At 40.8% G+C, this 12,285-nt stretch overlaps 1 protein-coding gene across 6 annotated transcripts in view; it reads left to right on the plus strand.

Moving 5' to 3' along the window:
• Nucleotides 1-12,285, plus strand: part of SPECC1 (sperm antigen with calponin homology and coiled-coil domains 1) — an 87,656-nt gene that overhangs the window by 4,744 nt on the left and 70,627 nt on the right. The window contains exon 2 of one of the 6 annotated variants that reach the window (XM_053961151.1): nucleotides 11,847-11,900. The exons of the other annotated variants lie outside the window; for them this stretch is intronic. The gene's annotated coding sequence lies outside the window, so the exon portion shown is untranslated. The remainder of the gene's footprint in view (nucleotides 1-11,846; nucleotides 11,901-12,285) is intronic. 6 annotated transcript variants of the gene reach the window in all.

Consider the following 12,285-nt stretch of genomic DNA (forward strand, 5'->3'; position numbering starts at 1 on the left):
CCCTAACGAAGGAGGCAAAATTGTGATAGTTCACCTGCCACAGGAGCAGAAAGAGTTGCTGAGTGATTCAGTGTGGAGTAGAAAGAATAGACATGGCTTGTGTGTTCTCTCTTTATTTCATGGTGTTCTCAAACTGCTTCGTTTTCCTCTCTGCCTTCAGCTGCTGTGTACCAGGGCAGTGGTGTTAGCTGGGCAATATTCAGAATGATTTCCCTGCTGTCCTCATTTCCAAATCTTCCTCTTCCCTTCTTTCACATCTGCTTTCTCTCCCGAGTTCCTGTTGTGTGGCCAATCAATCCTTTCTTCTGTAATGGCAGTTGTTTCTATAGGCTTCCACATGACAGAGTCACTAATGCCCCTCATGCAAACTGTCACCTCAGGGGGTTGTTTTGCTTTCATTTATTTATTTACTTATGGTAAACAGGTCACAAACTCCATAGGGCACTTCTTCCTTTTCATGCAATCTGTTCTCTTGCTTCATTGCCCTCCTACTACAGTATCTGCTGGAGATTTTAAATTATCACTTGCTTTTATAGGAACATGGAAAACTGAGCACCTATTCCTGCAGCTTTCCCACGTCATTGCCTGTGCCTCCTGCTTCTGGGCATTTAGGCCTTTTGGTAAGGGGGGCTTCTGCTCTGGTAATGAGCTGTTGGTGTGCCTGTGCTGCACCAGAAAATGAGACTTTGAGGAGAGGAGCAGTTTGCATCCACTTTGTGTGGGGGGGACAAGTGGCACAGCAGAGCCAGCACGAGTGGCACTGAGCACGTTTGATGGGAAGATTGTGCCTGCAGGGTGAGCTCATGCTAGTGAAGTGTTGGTATTTGTCCTTACCTGCCCCGTAGGCAACGTGAGCCACATGCCAAGATCTTTTTTGCTGAGCTTAAGGATGCTTCTAATTCATTTTAATTATAAGGTTTCTTCAGCGCCAGATTTGCACCAAGGGTTTAAAATCTGAAGTGATTATGATCGCCAACCAAAAGATCCAAGGAAATAATTTTGTAAGAAGTCTTGAAAGCAGAACCTGGGTCTCAGAATGGAATTTGCCTGCATTATACCACTACTTGTTTCCTAATGGTTCTTCTGTAGTATTGTGGTTAATGCTGGAAGGGTCTCAGTGTTTGGGCACTTCAAATTTTAGCTTCTTGGTTCAATTTCTCAAGTCTGCTAAGCTGATTTAAAAGTTTAAGCAGTTGCAAACATGTTTGTTCCTAAGCTGTCTAGAAGAAAGGAAATGTTGAACTTTAATTTAGATTCTCCCTTTTTTCTAAATTTTATTGCATCATCAAAGCCAAATTTCTATGCTGAATTTCTGGGTGCCTCTGTATAACAGTGTGCATGTCTGTCAAAGCTGCTGATTTACATGGGAGTTAAAATCGATGAGCACTGTAGGCCCTTGCTAATCTGTGATATTTATTCAGTCATTTAGGTGCTTTCATTTCCTGACCTGTAAAATAGATGAGTTATTAAGCTACTGCAATGATCAACTGATTCTGATCGAGTGTCTGTAAAAGCTGCAGAGAGGAAACATGAGGTGGGCACTCCAAGGCATTGTTGTGTGGGGAATCAAATCTTGCCAAGAGCCTTTTTTCTGCAATCCTGATGATTTATTAAAGAAATATGGATATTGATCTAGTACCGATATCCAACTATGACGGACAAAACTCTCTAACAGTTTAAAGTTAGAAAGTGTATGTTTATTGCGGCGCCGGGCAGCGTGCGGGACAGCTCCCAAATACACACCGTGCCTTTCAAATTATTACAGAGTCCTTTTATACAGACAAGAATTGAAATACCCAAAATACAAATACATATTCATAATTCAGTACATCCCATTCCTTGCTTTGTATGCTAATCATTCCAAAAGCTGTTAAGCATGCGTAGTTTGTTCCTTGAAATGGGTCGGTGGTCCCTTTCATGGGGAGGGGTCCCAAAATGAGGAAGTAATTGAAGTCTTCTTCACTCTGACCTTTCTACCTTTTCAATGCAAATGTGACAAATGAACCTTGGTAGAACTCCCATTCCTTGTCTTTAATTGGTTTCAGGACAGAGGAAGCCCACAATTGTCTTATGTTCCTAAAAGCTGTTTGTCAGTTTCTATATTCTTCATTACAAACCCAGCTAATTAAACATTGTGCTGACAAGCAATCAGTTATTAGTTAACTACTAACTCTTAACTTCATCAAGGCCTACTTATTTATTTTAATTAACTCTACTAAGGCTTATCTCTAACTAAAATCTTAGCTCCTCTAAAATCTCTAAATCTCTTAAAGTCTATGTTTCACTGATCAGCATTGGCAGGCTTGTTCCTCTCCTGGGACTTGAGCTCCTCGTGCTTCCCGGGTTCCCTCTGTGGATTTGTCCTGGTTTGGTTCCCACTGGGCTCCCCGTGATGCTCCCTGTGGGTCGGGGCAGATCCCACAGCTTCGCTCCTGTTCCTGCTGTCGGCACTTCCAATGTGAATCCTTTGGAGACAAAGCCGCTACCTCTGGTCTTTCATTTGCATCCCCCTAAAACGCACCGAGAAGTTCAAAGCAGTGGGACATTGCTCCAGAATCCCGTCGGGGTTTTTAATTCCGAGGCAGCCTCCAGCACACATCTCCAGAGCTTCATTTTGCTGTGCAGCTCTGCATTGTCAGTGATTTAATGGAATGTTTTTCTGTTCCAGGCTCCTTGGAGTTTCCAACCTGTTGGAATTCCTCTCCCGTTAGGTGATAAAATGCCAGCTTTTCCAGCATGAGATCCCTCTGGGACAATAAGTAAAGGGAGCAAGTAGGGTTATGCAGGATTTTGCCTGGGTAGGTAGTAAAAACTTGCTGTGCTACTTGAATATGGTAATTCTCTATGAATTGTTAATGAGTGCCACATTATAACCTATATAGCAGAAAACTAACAGCGAGGAATAATAAAATAGAAAGTTACTCCCTTTCCCCTAAGCCTTTCTTGCTTTTAATCATTGAAATAAAAAAAAATCAGTTAGCAAAAAAGAACAGTATAAGTCTTGTTGTCCTCTTTCAGGCAAGAGCACTCAGTATTGCCTTTTTTGCATGTTTAGATTTATCCACATTTTAAGTAACAGGGTGACTGCAAGAAAGCTGTCCTTGGTTGTTGATGCCTAAGGAAGTAGAGACGTTTGAAAATTGCAAAGAATAATAAACTTTGCATAAATGTGTGCAAAAGTGATCAGTGATTTTTATTTTGAGTATATGAAATATGATGAGTGTTTCTTTGCTACATAGATTTCCTTTCTCATTTTGTCTTTTTCTGTGGGTTGGCTTTTTTTTTTTTTTTTTTTTGGTAGATAAATGTGTGTTAACTCTTGAGTGTTCTACTCGGAAATTACAGAAATACTGAAAAATGCTGGCACATCTTACAGAGTTACTTTTGAAACAGGCAGTTTCCTAATTCTATTTTTGACTGACTCAGTGGCTGTTCCCTTGGAAATTCTCAAGAATTCTCAAAAATTGTTGTCTGGTCCTCTGAAATTTTGGCAATAGGCACCAGAGGAAGCTGTTTTTCTTGTCTCCTATAGCACTCCATGTTCCATAAAACATTATCTGCCTTTTGTTCACCCCAGTTTAATTATTCTAGTCTCTTCCAGCAACAAGCATTTTCTCCACTTGCAGGTCAAAGCTGGTAGCCACAGGCTGAGCCCCTCAGGTGCTGGGTAGGCACACGAAACTGTGAGTAGTCTCTTAAGAATAGGGATGGAAAAATAAATCCCAGTTCTCCAAACCAGCTCACACAGCTTGCTTGTGCTGGTGGAGCCTTTTTGGCAGCAGTTGCAGGAGTTCCATCCACCCAGTTGATCAGCAGCATCTTGTTGACTGAGCAGCAGTTGTTTTTGTCAAAATGGAAAGTGGTGCCCCATGATTCACTCTGCAAACGTCCACCAGCAGCGTGAACTTCCTGACATCTGCGCTGCAACTGAGAAAATAAAGAAGTTTGGATCAGTTATGTCCAAAAGGGAAAAAGCACGGAGTAAATGCTGTCCCAAAGCCATGGCCTGACTCCACTAATATCCCCTGTCCGATGCAGGCTTGCCTTTGTAATTGCTTTTGGTTTTCCAACTCCAGACAGCCATGTCCCAAGCCTTACAGCTGAATTAGAGACTTGCTTTAAAAAGACATTGTTATTGACATAATAGCCTTGTTTATGGAATTTCTCTCCTTTGTAATTCAGATTGTTTCATGCACAAAAGCAGTTAAATATGGCATAAATATCTGTAAATGCAAAGATATTTTAAACCTTGTTCCTTGTGTACATCTTTTTTCCACACTATGCATTTGCTTCTCAAACGAGCTGTGCCACCCAAAATTCTGCCCTTTGCTCATTTCATTAAGGTCTCATCCATACTTGTTCTTGTGGAATTGTACCATTACTGCAGTTTGCAGCATAAAGCCTTTAAATTCCTCAAATGCAGTATTTTAAAGGTGTATTAATGGTGAGGTTTGATCTTATTCTCTCATACCTTGTAGGGAAGTTGTGGGAGCAAGTGCATTTAGCAGAATGCAGGCAATATGTTCACTGTTATTTTGTCTGTCAACCAATTTTACCAGCTGGGTGAGAACCTGGCAGATACTTGAAAAAAGTTTATATTGCTACTTGAAATTGTTTTCTCACCCTGGCTGTGTGAAAGTAATTATGGTTAAGGCCCTGGCTTTCTTTCAGCCTGGCCAGCTCATTTGAGCTGTTTGTTTCTGGGCTGTTTTTTCATTAAACAGAAAGGCAATTTATCAATTCAGAAAGTTTTATGCTGAATAACACTTTGGTCTAAGTAAAGAGATCGGGTAATTATAGCCATAAGGGCTACCAGAAAACCTCTAAATAAACAAATATTCTGTCTGGTCTCCTTGGGTTTGGGGAAATTCTTCACCACTATTCCAGGCTGTCTCCCCAAGCTGAAGTATGTAAATGTTGTGACTGTCTCCTTACAGCCAAGCATTTCATTTTTAGGTTTCGGTCAAGTTATATTTATCAAATGTATCCCAAAGATATTTGAGAGTGCAATACAGGAGCTCATCTTGCCTTTCCACTCCCTCATCTCAGTTCTTTATTTCTCTTGGCTGGAGGATAGGAAAACCTATCAAGCTGCCAACACTGCTATCCCTGTGAGCCCAAACAAACTCACCAACAGTGGCAGAGGGGCAGAACGTTGTTCTCCAACTTCCTCCTTATCTGAGCTCTGAATAATCTCAAGAACTCTGAATGTTGTGTAAAAATACCGAACGGGTAAGTTCTACCAGTGGTCACACAGCCTGACCTTGGATATTGAAGAAAATGTCAAAATGGGCTGGATAGAAGGATTGGTACATTGTGGATCTTGGCAAAGTTGGAATAGCACCTGACTGAATTTAGGGACTTAAAACTAATAATATCTGCTTGAGACCTGCTAGACACAGAGCTTTATCCTGTGCCAAATAAGTCATGGTGTGCTCTTTTGTCTTGTTCTGGCATTTTAAGATAAAATCTCATTACTCTTAAGAATATCAGAAAGTTGGATCCCAAATCCATAATATTCAGAGTTGATTTGGCTTGGACTCAATCTGTTTTGTAGGTTTGGTTGCTCTATGGTAACAGTTGTGCTGCCAACACTGAGCTAAAACATAAATTTACTCTTGGCATAACATCAGCTTCCTTCAGGCCCCTTTGGCACCTTCAGTAAGGAGGGTGCAATAAGGTTGGACTATTCATATTCATCAACATCTACTGTAGTATCAGCATTACTTAAATACCAGGTTCACACTGCTGATAGGGAGGATTCCTGGTCTGTAGGAATTCTTTGGTCAGAGACACCAGAGGGTGATCAGACCCTCTCAGGACAGAATTGGACAAAAAAAGCTCTCTTTAAAACATGTTAGTTTTATGTTTGAAATTTGGATTTGAGGTCTTTTTCATCTCCTCTGTCTCCTTCAACTTGATACTATCTCTGCTTGCTTTAACTCTGTTAAGACCTCTGGCCTTTTTCTTCCTATTTTCAATCATGAAATTCTTTTCAAAAATCTTAAAGAAGAGGAACATTCTCAAGCATTTGTTCACTCTTGTCCTTTATTTGCTCTTTTCTAAATAAAGAACAGATTGACCCTTCTTGGGCAGCTCGAGTCACTCAGGACTGATTCTGGTTAGTTTTGTAAAAGCTTCTGTCTTAGTGCACCTTCCTTCTCTACACTCATATTTCCACTTTGTTGAAGCAATGATGGAGGCAAGGGAAATGCCATAAGGTGTCCTGGCTGTGATTGCTGGCACTCTGGGGGATGTATTATTGTGGAATAGGAAAGATTCTGAAAGCAGCTTCTGTGTTTTCTCCTGAAAATGCCTTTTTCTATGCCACCTCCTTGCCCTTTCTCTGTGGTTTTTGCTTAATTGGACTATGCAGACCAGTTTGTGGTTTATACTCTGCCCAGTGTCCAGTCCTGCAGTTGGGGATGATGGGACCCTCAAAGAAACTCTTTGTCTGCTTTAAGGATTGAAGCATCTCACTGTTTTGGACCTAGGCTACAAATTGCTTTCTTGCATAAATCCTCCTTGCTTTGATGAAAATATAATATTTGTCATTCCCCTGAGTAAGCGAGTGCCTGTGTGTGTGTGCTGAATGCCGAGGCGCCGGTGGAGCCAGCTTGCTTCCGTGTGTGAATCATTTCTCAAGCAGCTCTCTGTGTCTCTCTGCAATGTGGTTTTCCTCTCAGGGAAGCACTCAAGCCCTGAATTTTCAGTCTGGCTTGCACATGCTGTCAGAAGCTAGTGGGAGACACTTTTTAACGCAGAAAAGAGGACAAGCTTTTACTGTAAGTATTTTATTATCTTTTATTTCTTTTATGATGGGAGCTGTATTATCTCTAGAAGAATTCTTGGGCCAGTAATGTATTTGTAGAGTGAATGAACCTGTTTTGCTCAACAACACTTTTTTCATAGTATCTCAATGTAAAACTAAATTGAATTAATCAAAAATAGGGTAAAGACAGCCGTGTTAGCTGAAAATGGGCTGAGGATGGTCTAAAAGCCATTACAACCACAGAAAGAAATCCCCCCATGAGAGCTGGCTCCTGTATTTTCCTCTCGCTCAGCTACATTGATTTAGTGACAGAAGGGGTGAAGCTGTTTCTGTTCCTGCTTTTTCCTCTGGCAATTTACGGTTCTTCCCCAGCACTGAAATGAAGCAGGAGCACAAGCAGAGTTTCCTCTGCTGCTGCATGTGTACACAGTCCAGTCAAGGAAGGGCAGAAGGGAACGGACTGCTGAGGCAGGAGCTTTGGCAGCTCATGTCTGTGGGAGCAGGGAGAGCACTGGGGGCACTCCAGCAGGTACCTCTTACAGCCAGAGCTGGTCAGGTCCTCAGCAGGACCCTCTCATTACAGCGCCTCGGTTGTTGTCTTTAAAACTGTACTGGGGATGTAGATTGGTCATAGAAACAATTGTAATAATAACAGCATTTATAGAGCAGGTAATATGGTAAAGTGGTAAAGATGTTAATTAAGTCCTGTGTGTGTAGCAGTAAAGGATTAGTGGTAGAACTGGTTTGAAAACAGGGATTCTCTACCTTTTTCTTTTCTGTACAGTTCTAGAAATCCCCTACTGATTCTTTCTGTTTTGCATGTTTCTTTCTAAATTAAAGTGTTCTTTGTCCCTGTAACCTTGGCAGGAGAGAGGATACCTGATTTGCTCAAACAGTGTTTTTTCTGCACAATTTCTGTAACTACCACAGAAATTCCTCCTCCTAACATGCACATGGCAATGTGCTACCCCTTCCCTTTCTTGTGCAGTTCTAAACCAATTTAATTTCATTGTGTAGCCTACCAAGGTGGGTCATTCAGTCCATCAGTGGTCCCCAGTCACAGCTGCAAACTGTTGCTTAGGTCTGTTCTGTTCCTCTTTGTTATGAATATTTTTAAAATGCAGAAGTCCTCTGGTTTCTCCTGCAGCTTTGGAGTTATGGCCTCATCTTTGCAAAGAGCCCTTTCTGTCAGAAGTTCATGCTGTCGCTCATAAACGCTCAGAAGTTCCCAGTTTATGAACTTCAAGTGAGCTATTTTGCTCTTTAATGGGAGATAAATATCTCCTTAAGGGATAGCTTCCAGATCTCAATTATTTCTCTGCACTGTGATGGATGGAAAATGGGAGTCAGGGAAACATCCCAGCATGTGGCAATCTGTGAGGCCGCTCGCTTGCGTGCTGCGTGACAGATGTTGATTTATCTAATTTTTGCTTTTTTTTTTTTCTATGGGGTTCCTTTCCAAGGCAAACGAATGAGTCCATCTTCATAAATACCCCATTTAGCAAGCAATTATTATCCCATTTTTACAAATGGAAAAACTAAGGCATGGGATGATTGCCTGGCTGAGGGGGTATGATGATTCTGTGCTGAAGCTGAGGATGGAATCAGGTGGAATTCCATGGAATGCATTGCCTCTGGTATCACCCTTCCGTGCTCTGAGGGGACAGGGAAGCTGCCAGTCTCTGTACCAGTCTGTACCAGTCAGGATGACAGTGTAGCCACATGCTGTGCATCTCTGCTATTCTAAAAAAACATCCTCATTCCTTTTCTTTCTTGTAGTTGTGTCTACCCTCTATGCTACAGAAAAACGTAATGACAGGTAATTATCAGGCAAACCATTTGTAATTATTCTTAATTTCTTCAGCAATTATATAGCTCTTGCTCTATCTGAAATGAAACCTTCTTCTCTTCCTTCTTGTGGGTTGGCAAAACATGAAGTGGCCGAATGTGTCACTTGCTTTGTGCTGTATTCCCTGGGACAGTAGTTCAAAGAACATGGATTCATGAGCAATAGCTGCCTTGAAATGGCCCTAAAACATTTTTGTTCTCAAGCTGAATGGACTGAACATGAATTAAACCCATCTTTTCAGGACAGAGTCATATTGGGGAAAGCCCAGAGTGACCTAATTATTCACGATTATAACGTGGTTGTAACTTCAAAAAGGGAGTTTGGAGTCAATGCATCATTTTTAGCCTTCTTGAATATTCCTGTGCATCCTTCAGTAACATGTTGTTTGTGATTCAGAATTGCCACATCATGTAGAAAATTACAGCTGGCTTGGGATTTTTGTTTCTTTATCCTCTCATTTATAAGATCAGGGGTCGTAAGGAGGTAGCAGCATTTCTCTTGTGAGCTGTGTAATGGTGGCTGGTTAGATAATCAGTGTGAGGAAGGAGGAGGAGATGGAGAATCCATGTGCAAACAGTGTAATTCAGATACAGGACAAGCATGTTCCCAGACATCTCCCAGTACAGCTTTGGCTTGTTTTTCCAGCATCAGTCACTGTGCTGGATGACAGCAAAGATATCTGTATTTTCCTGTCTCATTAATGGCCAGCAGCATGGAACAAGGACAAGGGAAATGCAGCTGAACCAATTCCTTATCCATGTGCACACATGAGGATTTTATTGTGATTTCTGCATTTTTCTCATGTGATCTAACGATGAGTGAAAGGCTGACAAATCCAAAACTCCAGGGAGAGCTTCTGTGGAGGAGGGTGGGCAGAAGGTTTTGCAGTGCTCTCCGTGTCTGAAAAAGTCATCAATTATTCTAATGGTTGCTGTGGGAAGAGGATTTTATTTTGAATGATGTTGAGACATGGAGTTTTGCAGTTGCTGGCCTGGCCTCTGGCAGCCTTTTGGGGATGGTTTTGGAGGGTGAGTTGATGGCTGGAAACATCATGTGTGGCTGCCTGGACCTGTCCTTGCCTGGGCCATCTCTGATGTACTTTGGACATCTTTGGAACCTTTCAGTACATTTGTGTGCTACTTAATAAATACCAATTGTAGGGAATTATTGAAACACACTAAGGAAATAAGCAAGAGAAGCCTTAACACAAAAAGGTGAGCTAGTCACTTACCACTGTAACCACAGATAAACTTTGGGAAGTTCAAGGGAGTTTCCATTATCTCTTTGCATCTGACACCATGGGGGGAAGGAAAGGAACTGGCTCTGCAATAGTTGCTTATAGAGGAGAGGTAGAGCTGTGTCCCCTGGAAAAAAAATTCTCATCTGATGCCACATTGAAAGTGCTCTTTTGATGTTGAAGAGTTCTACAGAAGACTCATTAAAACAAAAATGCAAAGCAAGCTACAACCAAGAAGAGTGACTAGATATGTGACCTTGGGAATGTCTGTGTCCTCATTTCTGTGTAGTTCTGTGTCTAAAATTTAACAGCATTTTTAACTCCTTGCAAGATCACTTGGATTCTACAGCTACCTAGCTGTTTTATTACAGTATAATTTTCTTCAGTATTAAAAGTTGAAAAAAAATAATAATAGCACTAAAACATCTTTCTTGACGCATGAATAAAACCAGCAGAATCTGCCCTGCTGTCTGGACATGAAAATTTCCAAGTGATGTCTTGTCTCCTGATCCTCTACCAGCAAACCACGAAAATTCAGCTGCAAATGAGACTGGAAAGAGAGTCTGCTGAGGTAGACCAGAGGAAACTACGAAATGTCTATCAGGGGTCAGGTTTATAATTGATTCTTTTTGGACAGCAAAAGCAAGAATGTTTTTTTTGTCTGGGTTGTGTTTAGGAGGAAACAGGTAGTTTGGCTTGGTGGTTTTTTGGTTTTTTTTTTTTTTTTTTTTTCCTAATTAAAGCTAAGCTTTGTACCAGCAAGAATCCAGCAAGTGTCTGCTTGGAGGAGTGATGGAGGAAGGTTGCACTGAGAGCCTCAAATACACCAAGATCAAGGTAACAGGAATTAAAGCAAAGAGAGAATGGATAGGTACAGAAATTCTACTGAGATAAAAGGAGCAGATGCCTGAGGAAAGCTGATAAAAGTGACCAAAAACTAACAGTTTGTTTTTATTTTTTAGCCTGATCTTATTTCTAAATATAGTTTTCTCCATGCCATCTATCTCCACATTACCAATTACTGTATTTGGACTATCAGCTTGCCTGGTTTGATTCCTAATATCAGTTAAGAAATCAAGATGAGTCATATGGAAGCATCTGTCAAGCTTAAAAACTGTTGTTTAAAGTTAATTGATGTGAAAGGCAGAAAAGAATTCTATTTTAGCCCAGCTGTCTATCCTGCCATACAGCTTCCTACGTGCCACTAGAAAATGCTTTACAGTTTACTGAACTTGTTAGATATTTCTATGTTCCAGTTGATAGTTTGTCTGAAAATAGCAGAAGTTGATTAGAAGGAAAATAGTAGAAGCATGATGAAGATTTAAAAAAAAAAAAAAAAAGAAAATCGTGCTTTGAATTCATGAGTGTGTGTAACAAAGCTTCTGGAATAGTCTGACCTTTGGATGTAATGAAAAGTAACTGAATTACAGGAAAATGGCACTGGGGGACTGTGAGGTTTGACCCACTAAAGTCACACTTGTGTCCTTTGAGAGCCTTAGCTGCAGAGTTGGGATTTTGGCCTCATCCTTCAGGACTGCTGGGCATTCCCAGGTCCTGGTGAAGCTGCCATCTGGCACATTTCTCTCCAGATTCAGTGATGAGTTTTCATAATTCTTTATCTCATTCATTTTCCCAAAGCATCTTGTGCATGACTCTGCTTTAATTTGAGTGTCCTGCTGAGTCCTGACACACAGACATGGGCACCAAAACCTAAATTATATAACAATTATGTGTGGGGGTTTATGTAGATGATTTCCATCCCCAACAGGAATTTTCCTGTGTAATTTCATTTCTGCAGATATGCTAATTTTTTTTCATTTATTTAATAGTGCAACTCCTAGGTTTCTTGACTGTGAAATAATATATAATCACTCAAATCAACATATCTATTCTTTTTACTTCAGAATGAAGTAGCCTTTAATAGTCAGCAGAATGTGTGTCCTAGAAATTTATCCACAGAACTGGTGAATTCCTCTTTTGATCCACAGCCAAGTCTAAAGATCCTGGAGCCCTCTTGTTGTTTCTGCTGATGCTGACTGCCTGTGAGTTAGGATAAATTCTTAATCCAGTTTTTCTAGCCATAAAATGGGAATCATTCTAGGCTGGTTCTAAAGACTTTTATTAATAAATGCATGTGGACTGACTAATAAAGAAATGTCTGGGTTCTCAGCCTTTAATAAAACAGTAAAATTTCAAGTAAAATGGACTGCAGAACTTCTGCCAACTGCCAAAATAGTCTTCATCAACATATTCCAAATATCCTTTAAAAATACCAGTAAGAAAGGATGAACTGTATAGCATGGCCTGAATTTTTTAAAGGCTGATGCCTGCAGGGAATTCTGAGGATTACTGAGAGAAGCTGCTCTGTCAGGACCAGCTTTACATTTTTGGTAAACCTGATTATCATTTGTAGTACCTGTTTCAGAG

This window comes from Vidua chalybeata, chromosome 20, assembly GCF_026979565.1.
Source record: "Vidua chalybeata isolate OUT-0048 chromosome 20, bVidCha1 merged haplotype, whole genome shotgun sequence".
In the NCBI taxonomy this organism is placed as follows: Eukaryota; Metazoa; Chordata; class Aves; order Passeriformes; family Viduidae; genus Vidua; species Vidua chalybeata.